Source organism: Nerophis ophidion, linkage group LG09 (genome assembly GCF_033978795.1).
Source record: "Nerophis ophidion isolate RoL-2023_Sa linkage group LG09, RoL_Noph_v1.0, whole genome shotgun sequence".
Taxonomy (NCBI): domain Eukaryota; kingdom Metazoa; phylum Chordata; class Actinopteri; order Syngnathiformes; family Syngnathidae; genus Nerophis; species Nerophis ophidion.
Window position 1 is genome coordinate 44,049,536 of NC_084619.1, and position 18,695 is coordinate 44,068,230.

General features: G+C 41.7%; 1 protein-coding gene across 1 annotated transcript in view; it reads left to right on the plus strand.

The window, feature by feature from the left end:
- atp6v1ba (ATPase, H+ transporting, lysosomal, V1 subunit B, member a) overlaps positions 1 to 18,695 on the plus strand; it is a 158,683-nt gene that overhangs the window by 85,373 nt on the left and 54,615 nt on the right. The gene's annotated exons all lie outside the window — the stretch shown is intronic.

The following is an 18,695-nucleotide window of genomic DNA, read 5'->3' on the forward strand; positions in this document are numbered from 1 at the left end:
GCCCAGGTGCATGTCTTTTGAGGTGGGAGTACCCGGAAGGAACCCACGCAGTCACTTGGAGAACATGCAAACTCCACACAGACAGATCCCGAGCCCAGGATCGAACCAAGGACCTTCATATTGAATCCATTCCAGACAGCAAAATACATACTAGAACACAAAATATATTTTATAGACAGGCATGTGATTTTTCCGCCTATAGTCGGAACCTGTGTTTTTTATCTCTGTAAAAATATAATACATTATTTTCAGATTTTCTTAGTTTTTTCGTCCTACGATGTGTGTTAAAATCTTGATCCGTCTCTTTGCCATACCTGCCAACAACTACGGTTTTCCCATAATGAATATGGTTTTTGATAATCCATTCTGGTTTACGGCTGCAGTGGTAAAAACTAAGTTTTTCCATTATAAATAATTAACTTAAAAATCGAAACCACGTAGCTTAACTACATTCCCCAGTAGCTTTCCAGTAGCTTTGCTACTTTTTAAACAAGTAGAGATTTCCATAGCTTAGATATTTTTAGTCCCATGAAGCGGTTAGCTAAGCTACATGCTACAGAATAAGGGAGAGGGAGAAGAGAAACAGAGTAATGGACAAGTACAACACCACGGGCAAGGGAAAAAATATATGACTAACATTAATGATGATTGGTTGGTTTGCTACAGGGGTCGGCAACCCGCGGCTCTTTGGCAACTCTGATGCGGCTCAGCTTTCGGTGCCTCTCCCGGACATCACCCGGGGTCAACGTTCTCAGATTTTCATTCGGACTACAACATTGAGGGCGTGCCGTGATGGCTTTACTTTTAACGTCCTCTACAACATGTCATCGCGCCTGCCTTTCACGCAATGCTATCTGCATGCCGACCGTACGTATGCTTGCCAGTCCAGCAACATGTTGTATGTGGCTTCCGCAGATACACGTACACGACTGCAAGGCATACTTGGTGATACAGGTTACACTGACGGTTGTGATATAAACAACTTTAACACTCTTACTAATATGCACCACACTGTGAACCCACACCAAACAAGAATAACAAACACATTTCGGGAGAACATCCTCATAGTAACACAACATAAACGCATGACTATTGGCTATATTATACCCGCGCCCCCAATCCCGCCCAACTCAACAGACGCACGGGGGGGTTTGGTGCTAGCGGGGTGTATAATATAGTCAGGATGAGTCATGGATGCAAAGGATTCTGGGTATTTGTTGTGTTGCGTTTATGTTGTGTTACTGTGAGGATGTACATGTTGTAGAAGGTGTCTAAGGCAATGGCTTCATAGCACGCCCTTATTGTTATCTGAGTGACCACCAGCAGACATTTGCGAGAATGGTTGCGGCTCCCATTGTCTTCTTCATTTAGTGAAACGGGTCAAAATCGCTCTTTGAGTGGTAAAGGTTGCCGACCCCTGGTTTACTATAATGAGATAATTGGTTAAGATTAGGGCAAAACATTACGGATAGGCCAATCAAAGGCAAGATAAGGCGGGTCATCGAACCAGGAAGGGAAATCACAACAGACATGCACTTTCCAAATGAAGTGGGCAATTTTCATATTAAAACAACTAGTGTAAAATGGCAGAGGGATTAGATTAGATAGTACTTTATTCCGTCAGGAGAGTTCCTTTAGGAAAATTAAAATTTTCAGCACAATCCCATTCAAGATCAGACAAACATTACAGGGAGACAGAACAGGATCGCTGACGGGTCTGCCGGCTTCCAGTACCCCTTACAAAAAAGGTGAGATACAGGTGTGGGGGGTGGGAATGGGAGGAAAAAATATAAGATTAAAATAAAATAAAAAAATCGGTCTAAGCCTGGACCCCTGGAGAGTGGGTGCAGACTGAGGCCAAGGGAAAAAAAAAAAAAACTCATTCTCTTACTTAAATGTTTCTTTTACCAATGTAGACGATGTTCTGTAAATCTACAATGTGTGTACTTTGCCCCATTTGGACAAATGTATGCATCTGGTTAAAGCAATGCTCAAAACATTAATATTAGTTGTTTACCATGTAATCCCAAATCAAAACGGCTCTTGACATGGAAGCTGTGAAGTTCACTTCTAAGAACACAAATTATTGTGGCAGACGTGATGACTTTTGTTACAGTATAGCCTGTCTAAATACTAAATTTCATTTATATTGGTGTTTTAGAACAAGACAGTAGCATTGTAAAACATAACAACATGACTGCAATATATTTATTATTTTATGCTAAAAATGGCAAATCACTGTTCAGATAAAGGAAGTTAGCTAAAAGAATAAACGTTGTTTCTACTCTATTGTTTTTGCATTTGGAGCATTTAGAAGTGGAGAGGGATTCAAAGAGACTGAAATTGGCAATAAAGTCCAAGGCAGAATCCACTAAAGCAGAAACAAAAAGCAGGGAACGGCCCTGGACCCTGGCTTATTTTCAGTCTTTTTTATTAAGTTCAAATCACATGCCTGTATTGAGAATAATCAGGGTTACATGTCGATTGCCAAGATACATGCGGGGTGTAGTCACCAATGATGTCATCTATAATTTGCTCTATGATTTTCTTTAAAAAAAAGGTCAAAAAATGTATACGGTACATACATTTAAATCAAATCCGTATTACATATTAATTAGTATTACCTTATATTTTAGTATTTTTATTTTGCTCTATTTTCACTTGTTGCAGCTTATTGTTCATTATACTTGTTTGATAGTTTTTCAAGTGTAGAAATGTTGTGTGTGTTTTTCTTTAATAAGGATGACTAGCAACAAATCTAGCATCTTTTTTTGTTGTTATTATGAAATGTACTCATGTTTAGAGACGCTACTGCTGTCCCTTGATGTCTGCATCGAAAAGCGGGCTTCAGTGAGCTTGACGTCCCACTTGCTTCGCGCCGCTGCTCCAGTTTGACTTTCTCTCCTTGAAAGCCACAATTGTTCTCTTAATATTTGCAAACTTTATAAATTACTGTCTGCAATTACTGGGATTTATTAAAAATACGCCCACATTGCTTCAGACAACCACGTCTTGTTTACATCACAGCATCCGGTTTCAGAAGCACTGTTTTCAGTGATCAAAGTCTTTTTCCGAAGGACACATTTGAAGTGAAATGTTGAATAAATGTTGAAACCAATATAATAGATTTAGGAATAGCTTGAACGTTGAAGAGCTGACACCACACTAAAATGCAACACATGTAGAAATGTGTCGAAAGAATGTATGAATATAGAGAGTAAATGCAGAAATGGTTTGAATTTTGAATTATTGTACTGTATGAATCTTGAAATGCGGAAATAGTTTAAATTATTTAGGAAGTATGTAACAAGTAATGAATAGTTAAATACTAACACGCTAATATCAATCAATAAATCAATCAATGTTTACTTCTATAGCCCTAAATCACTAGTGTCTCAAAGGGCTGCACAAACCACATTACAAACCACTACGACATCCTTGGTAGGCCCACATAAGGGCAAGAAAAACTCACACCCAGTGGGACGTCGGTGACAATGATGACCCAGTGGGACGTCGGTGACAATGATGACTATGAGAACCTTGGAGAGGACGAAAACAATGGATGTCGAGCGGGTCTAACATGATACTGTGAAAGTTCAATTCATAATGGATCCAACACAGCAGCGAGAGTCCCGTTCACAGCGGAGCCAGCAGGAAACCATCCCAAGCGGAGGTGGATCAGCAGCGCAGGGATGTCCCAGCCGATACACAGGCGAGCGGTCCATCCTGGGTCCCGCCTCTGGACGAGCGGTTCATCCTGGGTCCGGACTCTGGACAGCCAGTATGTCATCCTAACCACCGGATCTGACCGGAGCCCCTCCACAAGGGAGAGTGGGATATGAACATGCTAGCAAGATAGTGCCAAGTTAAGATATTCAATTACAAACCCTGTTTCCATATGAGTTGGGAAATTGTGTTGGATGTAAATATAAACGGAATACAATGATTTGCAAATCATTTTCAACCCATATTCGGTTGAATATGCTACAAAGTCAACATATTTGATGTTCAAACTGATAAACATTTTTTTTTGTGCAAATAATCATAACTTTATAATTTGATGCCAGCAAAACATGACAAAGAAGTTGGGAAAGGTGACAATAAATACTGATAAAGTTGAGGAATGCTCATCAAACACTTATTTGGCTAATTGGGAACAGGTGGGTGCCATGATTGGGTATAAAAACAGCTTCCCAAAAAATGCTCAGTCCTTCACAAAAAAGGATGGGGCAAGGTACACCCCTTTGTCCACGACTGCGTGAGAAAATAGTCAAACAGATTAAGAACAACGTTTCTCAAAGTGCAATTGCAAGAAATTTAGGGATTTCAACATCTACGGTCCATAAATATCATCAAAATGTTCAGAGATTCTGGAGAAATCACTCCACGTAAGTGGCATGGCCGGAAACCAACATTGAATGACCGTGACCTTCGATCCCACAGACGGCACTGTATCAAAAACCGACATCAATCTCTAAAGGATATCACCACATATAATAGAATAGAATAGAACTTTATTGACATTGCACAAGTACAACGAGATTGATTTTTTGGTACAAGTCCCGCTAAGAGCAGACATACGTTACAGGGAGACAAGATGGGACCGCCAACGGATCAGGAACACTTCAGAAAACCACTGTCACTAAAAAGTTTGTCGCTACATCTGTAAGTGCAAGTTAAAGCTCTACTATGCAAAGCGAAAGCCATTTATCAACAACATCCAGAAACGCCGCTGTCTTCTCTGGGCCCCAGATCATCTAAGGTGGACTGATGCAAAATGTAAAAGTGTTCTGTGGTCTGATGAGTCCACATTTCAAATTGTTTTTGGAAATATTCGACATCGTGTCATCCAGACCAAAGGGGAAGCGATCCATCCAGACTGTTATCGACGCAAAGTTCAAAAGCCAGCATCTGTGATGGTATGAGGGTGCATTAGTGCCCAAGGCATGGGTAACTTACACATCTGTGAAGGCAACATTAATGCTGAAAGGTACATACAGGTTTTGGAACAACCTATGCTGCCATCTAAGCACCATCTTTTTCATGGATGCCCCTGTTTATTTCAGCAAGACAATGCCAAGCCAAATTCAGCACGTGTGGCTTCGTAAAAAAAAGAGTGCATGTACTTTCCTGGTCCGCCTGGAGTCCAGATCTGTCTCCCATTGAAAATGTGTGGCGCATTATGAAGCGTAAAATACGACAGCGGAGACCCCGGACTGTTGAACGACTGAAGCTCTACATAAAACAAGAATGGGAAAGAATTCCACTTTCAAAGCTTCAACAATTAGTTTCCTCAGTTCCCTAACGTTTAATGAGTGTTGTTAAAAGAAAAGGTGATGTAACACAGTGGTGAACATGCCCTTTCCCAACTGCTTTGGCACGTGCTGCAGCCATGAAATTCTAAGTTAATTATTTCCAAGAAAAAATAAAGTATATGAGTTTGAACATCAAATATCTTGTCTTTGTAGTGCATTCAATTGAATATGGGTTAAAAAGGATTTGCAAATCATTGTATTCCGTTTATATTTACATCCAACACAACTTCCAAACTCATATGGAAACGGGGTTAGTACTTTTTTTTTATTTATGAGGAGAAAAGATCCCTTCTGGGCTTTTAAGTCGCAAATGAAGTTTGCGATCAGCTGTGTCTTGACATAGGAAAAGGAAGCCCCTGCCATGCAGAGTCCCTTGATAAGTCAACTATTAAACAATGCGACACTCCTGACTAATTCGATTGACGCAGGCTAAGGTCTGATCAAACTGTAGCTGTCCGCCTTTAGTGAACGTGTCTCGTGATTAAATGCCGAATCACACTATTGTGAAAATCACGCTTGAAATCACTGAGCTCCTGAGAGTAGCACATTCTTTCACAAAAGTGTGTAGAAACAGTCTCCATGCCCAAGTGCCTGATTTTATACACCTTTGGTCGAGCCAAGTGATTAGGACACCTGATTCTGATTATTTGGATGGGTGGCGAAATACTTTCGGCAATATAGTGTAAGTGAAATGCTGATAAGCATTCACACACAAAATATGATTGAATTTACTAAATGAACATTTAATCTTTTATTGAAGACTTTAATCAGCAAAGACTGCAGTGAGCAAACTTACCTTTATAAAATTGTTGGCACCCTTGGTGAATTATTTTGTAGTGGTATTCAATGAAAAAAAGTAAAAAGATTGAGTCATATTAGGAGGGCATAGTCCCGCCAGATTCGTTAGTTTTTTAAGGTTATCTAAAATGATGAGTGGTGACCAGAATTAAGGTTCAAATATTTTATTCTACCTGTGATGAGGTGGCGACTTGTCCAGGGTGTACCCGCCTTCTGCCTGATTGGAGCTGAGATAGGCACCAGCGCCCCCCCGTCACCCCAAAGGGAATAAGCGGTAGAAAATGAATTGATGGATATTTTATTCTACAAAATAGGAGGAAGTACAATCGGGGACTCTAGGCCTGGATAGAGAGCGAACAAGCTATTAAGAGATTAAGCAGTCTTTTTTATGACTGAAACTTTACTTAAGAATTAAAAGTGAAGCTTAACGTATGTGTTTACCACACATTCTCTTTCTTTGCGGCCTTTACCGCTTAACATCATTAAGAATGATAAATGTGTGTGAGCGTGCATTAATAACACAGGGTATATTTATTGTGTATTCATTCCTTTTGCGACATAAAGGCCTGTTCTTATCATGCTCTTATTCTACCAAAAAGGAGGGAAAATATTCCCTTAGTTGTCACCAACATGTAGTTTTTTGTTTGGACACTGAATTCCACGATAACCAAGACCATATGTGAAAAATCAGGGCAAAATGGTTGTGAAATCTCTTTGTCAAAAAAGAAATCATATGAAAATCATATTGCGTATTAAAAGCGAGTTACCAGTGTAGAACCTTATGAAGACCCCCAAACACAAAAATATTTGGTGAAGTATCTATGTTTTTACAGAACCTTTGTACTGCTTCTTCTTACATATCTATAGTCTCTCCAGAATTTTAGTTTGTCTAAATTGTGCCAATTCAATCAATTCAAATCAATGCATTTTATGTGCAGCGTCTCAACTTTGTCCAATACTTGCAACTTGCTCGCACATTTTGGCCAATCAGCGTCATTTTCACCTTTATAATTTGTCTGTGAGAGGCACGCAAACATAAAGTTAACAGTCAACATAGTTCCAATTATTTGTATCAGTATCCAACCCATTGAACATCCTTGCCTCATTAGTTATATATGCTAATTCGACTCTATGAGGGTCAGTCCAGTAAAAAAAATCCTTGTTTATTTCCATTTCAATCGCTTCCTTTAACATAGCACTTATCCTGGCTATTACTGTAGCTGAGAGTTCTAATCGTGGGATGCTTGTGATCTTTAAGCATGCAACCCTTGACTTAGCCATGGCGAGACTACAATGAGTCTTGTTTCTGTCATTTTTATGTAATATGAGCCATGATATTAGTATATGAGCCATAGCCTTAACAACTGGCATCCAAGAAATGGTATAAGTCAGTTCTTACAATGTTACCAACGTTTGGAGGATAATAACATCTGCTTATGGTAATGTCTTTTAGTGTATGAAAGCTAAATCCAGGATTACTTCAACATCAATCCCCAGAGCATGTGGAAGGGCATTAAGTGCATCACAAACTACAACATTAGGGATGGACAATGCCCAGGGTACCACTCCATGCCAGATGCCCTCAATACATTCTACGCCCGTCTCAAAAACCCCTTCAGAGGATCCAACCTACTGCAAAGTTGCAGGCCCCGACATCCCAGGGTGTGTACTGAGACACTGTGCACATCTGTATAAGGTGCTGACTGACATTTAACACCTCACTGTCACTGGCATTTGTCCCCACCTGCCTAAAAAGTGCAACAATTGTCCCCGCCCCCACAAGCTCCATAGTGAGCAGAAACTCCTACGTTCGCTTGCTCTTCCTGGACTTCTCCTTAGCCTCCAATACCATCATCCCACAGACTTTGGTACAGAAGTTCTCCTCTCTTGGAGTAAGTCCCACAGTGGGAAACTGGGTCCTGTACTTTCTGACCAATACATCTCAGACTGTCAGGATTCACAGCACTGTCTCCTCCTCCATCACCCTCCAAATTTACTGGCTCTCTGTCGAGCTGTGTGCTGACCTCCCTCCTGCGCACTCTACTGATGCATGCCTGTTCGGTGAGACAACCCAGCTGTCTTATAGTAAAGTTGATGGACGGCACAGCACAGAATATCACTAACACAGACTGGAGGCTCAAGACCTGAAGCAGAGGTGCAGAGAAAACAACCTCTGTGTCAATACGAAAAAGACCAAGGAGATTGTGGTCAACTTTAGAAGGGACAGAGGCCCACTTCTTCTACTTTACATAGAAAGAGCAGCTGTCGAAGTGGTCTCTAGCACCAGGTACCTGGATGTGCACATAACCAAGGACCTCACTTGCAGCACCAACACATCCTGTATAGTCAGGAATGCCCACCAGCGACTCTATTTCCTCCGAAAGCTATTGTAAGCTGGACTTGGGAGCTCCATCTGTGTTGCACACGCGTGTGGCATAGGAGCTGCACTGCGGTGAAGAGTATGGCTCTGCAGAGTGTAATGAATGGAATGATCTTTATTGTCATTGCAAAGGTACAACATTTTGTTTTCAACCCAAACCCATTCAAGATTGGACAAACAAGCATTGTGCATGGTTACAGAACAGAAATGCTGATGGGTCACCACTCACAGTGCCCCGTAAAAGGTGGGAAATAGGTAAACACTGGCAGAGGATGAGTAAAAAAAGTTCTTCTCAGACTGGGCTCCTGTTGAGGGGGACAAGTCTGGAGTGAGAATAATAAACTTGATAGAAAGCATTTACCATATTTCCTTGAATAGCCGCCGGGCATGTAATATGCGCCTGCCTTGAATTACTGCCGGGTAAAACTCGCTCCCCAAATTTATTAGCGCATGCTTACTTCTACCGCCGGGTCAAATTTGTGACGTCACTCTTGGCTATATTATACACCCGCTAGCTCCATTTTTTACTACATGCCATTGATAAGCGCAGGGGTGAGAAGAAGTTTTAAAATTATTAGCGCCTGCTTACTTTTACCACGTGCCTTGAATAAGCGCAGGAGTGAGAATAGGTTTTAAATTAATTAGCGCCCTGGCGGCTATTCAAAGAAATACGGTATACATATTACAATGGGGCAAGCATCCGGCCAGAAGCTGCCAGCCACGAGGGCACTGCTTCATGTTCCAACATACCCGAAGGGTGGTGCTAAAGCATGGAGTGGGTGGGGTGAAAAAGAGGCTCTTACAAAGGACAGCGCAGAAAAATAGGCTCTGAAAGGTATAGACAAGACAAGACAAGACATAGAAGCCAGCCGGCAGAAACAGAGGAGGAATAATGCAACTGCCTTCACCAAGTGCCAAGAGAGAAGGCAGCACAGAAGACCGTTGGGACACCTCAGAACTTTACACAGGGGAATTCAGGGGGAGGACCTTCCGCATCATAAAGGACTCCATTGACTCCGCACACAAATTATTTCAACTTCTCCCCTCAGGCAAGTAGCTGTTGATCATTAGAAATAAAACCCGAAGGCTCAGAGACCGCTTCTTCCCTGAATCTGTCAGACTGCTTAACGCTAGCTGTGCTCCATAGTCTTCCTCCGCTCTTTTCTCCCCCCTCTACAACTGCCCACACTGACTGCACAAACACTTATTAATCAAACTGCAATTGAAATATATGCAATATTTTTTATTCTTATTACCTACCTCATTCCACACAGAGTTCTTAGCCGTTTAATACCGGATCTACCTCTTATTAAGGGCCTTATGTTTATTGCCTAGTTATTTATTTTCTGTAGCACTTGCCGCGACCTGAGTGCAAATTTGGTACTGTACACATGTAAATGTGTACAGGTATGACAAATAAAGCTCCTTGAATCCTTGAACTCAAGTGCTTCGAAAATGGATTGTCCCATCCGATGCCTGTATTACAGCTCCTGTGGAATGCACTTTCCAATCAGGGTAAAGGGAGTTATGCACCCGGGGGTCAGACAGAGAAGCTACAATATACAGAAGACAAAAGGCAAATTGGAGAATGATCCTTTGCATTGATGTTGAAGCTGAAATAGTCTGTCATCATTGACCACTGAATGCCAAGTACATGGTCTTCAGATATTACCTGAGATAACAGTTTTAAAGAATCTGTTGATTCTGCTCTTTCTGAGGAAGCTATATAGGAGAGAACATCTTTGTGGTTTGAGTTGAACTTGTGTACTCTTCGGACTGCACGTTTGCACTGTTGTTGTGCCTCAACAATCAGTTATTTGGCCTCTCGAACAGTTGGAATGCTGATTAAGCCATCAACTTAAATCAATCCTTTCAAGAAGGCCGATGATACAAGATGAATAGCTTTGCACTACTGTGTCAGATACTTTAACTCAAAGTTAGCAGACCCGGCTGAAGAAGCAGGACCAAATAAATGAACAGTCATTTGATATTCTTGTGGTTCTTTTTTGAAATTACTGCTTTTTTCACCCAATGATCCTTAGGTAGTTAAGAGATTCTGGAGAAACATTTAATTTATGAAGCATTTTCTCAATGTCACAGATCACAACAACCCCCTGAAACAAGCCATCTATCTAAGTGAGGGTTGTCTGACTCTATTATACTCCAGCCAAGCACGGTTCGTTGACAGTTTGATTTTCGCTTCCCATGATGACCTCTAGGGGAGCCAAAGTTAAGTGGCAGTTGTAGCCAATGAGAAGGCCCACTTTACAATTTTGAAGTGATGGTAAATTGCTGGCCAAATGGCTGAGGTGAGGCCACCTAAGACCTGTGTTTCTTTTTGGAATGTGGGAGTTCTCAACTGCTATGAAGTCACCTGTGTAAGCCTGTTGTATTAGTATACAGTATGTGCGTCAGAGTGTTGCGAATGCCAAAGCAGTGGTTATTAGTAGCTTGTTGACAATTAGTCAGACCTTAGAATTTTATAAGGTAATGATCGGACATCACTTAAGTTTATGGGATTGCCATATTTTGGAGGTGGTGGCACCCCGGACAAGGAATCGGTCTATCGTATTAGCATTGCGATGCGTGGGTTAATTATTTGTGTGACACCACAGCTATAAATTATAGTCTGGAGCGCCACGCACGGAGGGTCTGACGGGGTATTTATATGGATATTGAAATCCCCTCATTATAATTATATTATCTGTGTGCGTCACTAGATTAGTGAAAAACTCTGAAAATTCACTGATAAAGACCAAATAGAGCCCAGGGGGGTGATGGATAACAGCCAGATAGAGCGGTAGCGATGTGACAGACCTCATAGTAAGCACCTTAAATGATTTATATTTACTACTAAGGTTAGAGGTAATGGTAAGGTTTTAATTGGTTATTAATGCGACCCCTCCACCCCTTTTAAGGGGACGGGCAATATGTGCATTTCTATATTTAGGAGGAGATGCCTCCGTAGTACTGTTTTTAATAACATTACATGTATTTTTCGTAGTGCGCCTTGAATAATTTCTATCACATCTAGGAATTGATATGATGGGGATCTTGAGATTATTTGCTTGGTGCTGCGATAGATTTACCGCGTCATAATTTGCCACCTCAGTAGAATGCATGTCCACCTCTGGCACAGTCACTACAGAAAACACATTATGTGAGTTGTGTATTACTCTTTGAGAAATGCTATGTGTGCAGGAATTTTCCAGCCTGGCGCTGGTTAGGTCTAGCTTAACGCTAGTCCCTGTTTTCTTCAAAATCTGTCAGTCTTTCGTTGTCTCTCATTGACCAACAAAAAATAGCTTTATAGATCGCTCACAAAGCTCTTGACTTGTAGGGGTAAAAGTTTTGGATCATAAAATAATGTTTAAGATAGACAGTTTAAGTGTAAAACCTACACAAAGAATGTGTAAAATGTGTAGATATAGTAGGCAGCAAACGACAAGGAAGCTTTTGGTGATGTTTCTTTCTGTATATATAACATTTTTTTTTCTATTATTAGTTATTATAAATTATAACAGCACAGTAATTTGTCATTCAGCTTTTCACATTGTATGTGGTTTTACTGTTATCAAGTGAATACTTTTAAGAGTGTGCAGTATAGACAAAGGTTAAGCATCAATACAGTATTTTTTCCCAATCTGTTTTAAAATCACCGGTTTTTGAGGTTAAAGTTACAAAGAATATTAAAAACATTGGTAACAAATTCATAAAATTACACAAGTTTATTCAATGTTATTAAAAATAATACGCCTCAAAACCTTGCAACTATTTTAAAAAACGCTTCCTCAAACTCAGGCATTTTAGCTCACAAAAATCACAGAAACATTTTTTGGATGGACAGTCATGGTCAGTAAAGCAAGTTTCTAAAACACACAAACACACGTTTGTGTATTAATACTGTCTAGGTTTATTTATTTTGACAGCTGCTGTCTGTAATGTAATCTACAGTAAGTTGGCAATGGTCTGATCGCAAGCGTCTGACTAACACAGCTCAAACAAATATGACTTGTGTAGCCCTCTTAATGATAACACTTGTCGTGCTTTCTAAATGGTGTGAAAACCTGGCTGGATTGTCAGAGTTATTAGTTGTTGAACCCCAAGATGCTGGGATGGAGGCAGGCATTGGATATGGAGACATTATTTAATATAAATAATAGAACAAGAACAAACAAAAAGCACGCACGTGGGCAGAATAACAAACTAAGGGAGCTAACACTGGAAGCTAGAAAACAAAAAGGAACTTTAGCATGGAAGCTAGAGGATAGCAAACAGAAAAACTGGAAATAACTAATGGCTAACAAGAACAGCTTACCGCTACGACGACCAGGACAAAATGTAGCACGACAGGTAATAGCTGAAAAGAATCACAGACACGACAAGAGCAACACATGGCAACGACAAGTCTGAATTACAATACAATGATCCAGCCCTGACTGGAGGAACAAAGCAGGTAAAATAGGAGCTGGCTGATTGACATCAGGTGTGACCATATGCCAATCAGCCGCAGCTGAGTGAAAACAGGACACAGGGAGACAAACAGGAAGCTGAACCAAAATAAGACCACTAGACAGGAACTAACGACAGGAAATACTAAACACACGGAGGAGAAACTAAAACACAAACAAACTGTCAGTGGCAACTCTTACATGGTTATTTCATCAAGCACATGTCACACAGGTCATTCATATGGTGGTCTGCTCTTTTTGCCAGCTGCTTCGTCCTAGGGTGCATGAAGGGGTTAGGCAGGATCAACACACATTAAGCGTGAAATTCATTTTTATTCATGCTACTTGTGCTCTTTTGTAGCAGGTTGCTTACTCTTGACTTTCTACAAGAGGTCCTAAACTTCTGCCAAAAGAAATAGATGGATAGATAGATAGATAGATGGTACTTTATTGATTCCTTCAGGAGAGTTCCTTCAGGAAAATTTAAATTCTAGCAGCAGTGTACAGAGTTGAGATCAATTTAAATAAAAGTAAAAAAGTTAATAATGGGGGTTTAAATGGAAGCAAAATTGAGAAATATTACAATAAGAATTAAAAAAAAATAAATAAATAAAAAAAATAAATAAAAAGCAACAATGGGATTAAAAATATAACAGTAAAATAAGAATATAACAAGACAAAGTAGGCAGTAGTGACCATGTTATGAAAACGTATTGCACTGTTATTGTTTTGCCCCCCTTTACTTAATATGTTGTTGATGCATCTTTGGCAGTAATTATAGCCTCAATTCTTTTTTAATTTGATGCCACAAGCTTGGCGCAACTATATTTGGGCAGTTTCTCCAATTCTTCTTTGCAGTGTGTCTCTGTAAATTGCTGCATTCATCTTTCCCTCTGTCCTGACTAGTCTTTTAGTTCCTGCCGCTAAAAAACGTCCCCACATCATGACGCTGCCACCACCATGCTTCACTGTATGAAAGGATGGTATTGGCCTGGTGATGAGCAGTGCTTAGTTTCCTCCAAACATGACACCTAGCATTCAATGTGTAAAAGTTCAGTGTTTGTCTCATCAGACCAGAGAATTTTTATTTATCTTGGTCTAAGACTAGTTTCCTCCAAACATGACACCTGCCATTCAATACATAAAAGTTCAGTGTTTGTCTCATCAGACCAGAGAATTTTTACTTCTCTTAGACTTAGTATTTCAGGTGCATTTCAGCAAACTCCAGGCAGGCTGCCGTGTTTTTTTTTTTCACCAAGGAATGGTTACCGTCTGGTCCCTCTACCATACTGGCCTGGTTAGTGGATTGCTGCAGACATGGTTGTCCTTGTTTAGGGTTCTCCTCGCTCCACAGAGGAATGCTGTAGCTCTGACAAAGTGGAAAAAGTGAAGCGCTGTGACCAGATGCCCGAACCACTTTCTCCTCTCGATGTGGAGGAGCAGCGGCTTTACTTTTAGCTCCCCCCGGATGACAGAGCTTCTCACCCTATCTCTAAGGGAGTGCCCTGCCACCCGGCGGAGGAAACTCGTGATCTTGTCCTTTTGGTCATAACCCAAAGCTCATGACCACAGGTGAGGATGGGAACGTAGATCAACCGGTAAATTGAGAGCTTTGCCTTCCGGCTCAGCTCCTTCTTCACCACAACGGATCTATACAGCGTCCGCATTACTGAAGACGACGCACCAATCCGCCTGTCAATCTCACGAGCCACTCTTCCCTCACACGTGAACAGGACTCCGAGGTACTTGAACTCCTCCTCTTAGGGCAGAGTCTCCTCCCCAACCTGGAGATGGCACTGCACCCTTTTCCGGGCGAGAACCATGGACTCGGACTTGGAGGTCCTGATTCTCATCCCAGTTGCTTCACACTCTGCTGCGAACCAATCCAGTGAAAGCAGAAAATCCTGGCCAGATGAAGCCATCAGGACCACATCATCAGCATAAAGCAGAGACCTAATTCTGCAGCCTCTAAACCGGATCCCCTCAACGCCTTGATTGCGCTTAGAAAGTATGTCCATAAAAGTTATGATCAGAATCCGTGACAAAGGGCAGCCCTGGGGGAGTCCAACCCTCACTGTAAACGTGTCTGACTTACTGCCGGCATGCGGACCAAGCTCTGACTCTGATCGTGCAAGGAGCGGGCCGCCACAATCAGACAGTCCGACAGTGGAGAGGGACACAGTTGAGTGCCTTTTCCAAGTCCACAAAGCACATGTAGACTGGTTGGGAAAACTCCCATGCACCCTCAAGGATCCTGCCGAGAGTATAGAGCTGGTCCACAGTTCCACCACCAGGACGAAAACCACACTGCTCCTCCTGAATCCGAAGTTCGACTATCCGGTGTAGCCTACTCTCCAGTACACCTAAATAGACCTTACCGAAAGGCTGAGGAGTGTAATCCCACGATAGTTGGAACACACCCTCCGGTTCCCCTTCTCAAAGAGAGGAACCACCACCCGGTCTGCCAATTCAGAGCTACCGCCCCCGATATCCACGCAATGCTGCAGAGTCGTGTCAGCAAAGACAGCCCCACATCATCCACAGCCTTAAGGAACTCCGGGCGGATCTCATCCACCCCTGGGGCCTTGCCACCGGGGAGTTTTTTAACTACCTCAGCAACCTCAGCCCCAGAAATAGGGAGTGCCCACCACAGATTGTCCAGGCACTGCTTCTTCATAGGAAGACGTGTTGGTGGGATTGAGGAGGTCTTCGAAGTCTTCCCTCCACCGATCCACAACATCCACAGTCGAAGTCAGCAGAACACCATTCTCTCCATACACGGTGTTGACAGTGCATTGCTTCCCCTTCCTGGGGCGGCAGATGATGGTCCAGAATTGCTTCGAAACCGTCCAGAAGTCGTTTTTCAAGGCTTACCCAAACTCCTCCCATGTCTGAGTTTTTGCCTGAAGCCGCACACCGCTCGGCCTGTCGGTACCTGTCCACTTCCTCCGGAGTCCTATGAGCAAAAAGAACCCAATTGGACTCTTTCTTCAGCTGGACGGCGGACACCAACGGGTTCTCGGATTACCGCCACGACAGGCACCAACGAACTTGCGGCCACAGCTCCAATCAGCCATCTCGACAATAGAGGTGCGGAACATGGTCCACTCGGACTAAATGTTCAACACCCCCCTCGTGACATGTTCAAAGTTCTTCCGGAGGTGGGAATTGAAACTCTCTCTTGACAGCAGACTCGGCTAGACGTTCCCAGGAGACCCTCACAATGCGTTTGGGCCTGCCAGGTCTGTCCGGCATTCTCCCCCACCATTGCAGCCAACTCACCACCAGGTGGTGATAGGTAGAAAGCTCTGTCCCTCTCTTCACGTTGCCTCTTCGGGCTGTGCCCAGCCGGGTCCCATAGGGACAGGCCCGCCCACCAGGAGCTCGCCATCGTGTCTCAACTCCGGGCCTGGATCCAGAGGGGGACGCTGGTGTGTGTATGTATGTATGTGTATATATGTATATATATATATATATATATATATATATATATATATATATATATATATATATATATATATATATATTAGGGGTGTAACTGTACACAAAAATTTCGGTTCGGTACGTACCTCGGTTCAGAGGTCACAGTTCGGTTCATTTTCGGTACAGTAAGAAAACAACAAAATATAAAAAATTTTAATATTTATTTAACAAATTTGCTAAATCTTCCACCAAAAATATTTTTCTTTGTGGAATATTTGATGTGAAGTAATCGGAAACTTGGATAGGTCAATAATTCATAATAACATTGATTTTGATTCATTACTATGTTTTGAGCAATGACAGTTTGAAAGAAAAAAAACAGCTTTGTTTTATTTGACAACTTTGCAACTTTTTCGAAATTACATTTAGCCTTTAAGCTTTTTTATTTCACTTTTGTTTATGTTTATTTTAATAGTGCTTTTAGAATGTGCCGTGGGCCTTTAAAACAGCTGTGGGCCGCAAATGTCCTCCGGGGCACACTTTTGACACCCCTGCTATAGATAATAAAAAATTAAATCTGATAAATCTATGGGTAAAAAGCAGAGCCTGGAGACGCATGCACGTTTATCACAACTCTCCTGCTCTCTCTGTCTCTGCCCCTCCCTCACGAATGCTGCTGTGTGCACAAATTGTCTTATTTTAACCCCTTCTTAACCCTGAACGTACATTGAAAATTCACGCAACTCTAACTTAAAATGCCGGACATTTGAGGCATTTAAAAAACTCCACCTGGACAGCCCCGCAAAAGAGGACATGTCCGGTGAAAACAGAAGTTTTGTCGTTTTGTTTTGTAACACTTTTAAATTATTAAATTAAAACATATAAAATCAAGTTCAAGTGCACAATGCATAACATCTTCTTCTTAACATAATTCATGAAAAACAGTGCCATATAAAAAGGCATTTCTCCTTTCTTTAAACTTGGACCAATGACCATTAATAAAAAAAAAACAATTTAAAGTGCAACATAAAAATGCACAACAGCTTCCTTGAAACAGGTAGTGAAATAAAGCTTGACATCTGTAGTGATGCTGCTGTCTTCCACACTTGGAGTCATGGATTATAGAATCCTTGTTTTCAGTGGCAGGATCATTGACACAGATGGTGAAGTTTCAGTGCTCAGCAGAGATGTTACAGTTTTGAGGGGTTTAAGCACCTGGAGGACCTCCTCTGCCACTCTCACATCATCATCAGACAGGGTGATGATGTCTTTGACATTTGCCTTCAGTGTCTTGTGGGTCAATGCAGAGTATATAGCTGCCTGATGCTCCAACATATCAAAAGTGGAGTTCCACCTTGTTGGGACGTAGGAAACCTTCCTGATCCTCCCAAGGAGGTTCTCCATCCTATTGACTGAGATGTGAGGCCAAATTCACTACATGTGCAAACCACCCTACCTGTGGTGCCAGTCCTGCCTCATTCACTCCATTTATTTGATTTTTGGCATTTTCAGTTGTGACTGGGATATCTTTATCTTCCATTCCTCCACTGCTTGTGTCAGTACCTGCGCAAGGTGACTCTGGTAGAGGCAGCGTGTCTTCTCATCTCCCACTCTGCTGTGATGAAATGAGCACTTACGTCACATAGTTCCCCTGGACCTCCACCCTTCTGTCGTGAGCCCAACAGATGACACTCGGGATAGTTCGTCCACAACATTTTTCTTCTCTTGCTCATAAAAATCTGGCACAAATTTATCGCTGAAGTTGATGCGCGACGGGATGTCGTAATGTGGCTGAAGTACTTTCAGCATGTGTTTAAAACCCTCGTTTTGCACAATGGAGTTTGCACCTATAAACACACCGATTAAATGGGTGTTCAAGTTCCTCCGTTATTGCGCTTGCCATTAACACGCTGTGCGAACAACTTTTTATTTTTTTCCAAAAACGTGTGTGCCGAACCGAAGATATTGATACGAACGGATCACGGATCAATGTTGATCCGTTGCACCATTAGTGCCTCAGGGTGCATTGTTTACACAACGTGCGGTGCACTACTTAATATGTCCATGTCGTGTGTGTCCGAACCGAACCGAAACCCCCGTACCGAAAAGGTTCAATACAAATACACGTACCGTTACACCCCTAATATATATATATATATATATATATATATATATATATATATATATATATATATATATATATGTGTGTGTAAATTTGTGCTCAAAAGTTTACATACACTTGTAAAGCACATAATGTCATGGCTGTCTTGAGTTTCCAACAATTTCTACACGCTTACATTTTTGTGATAGAATGATTGGAGCAGATAC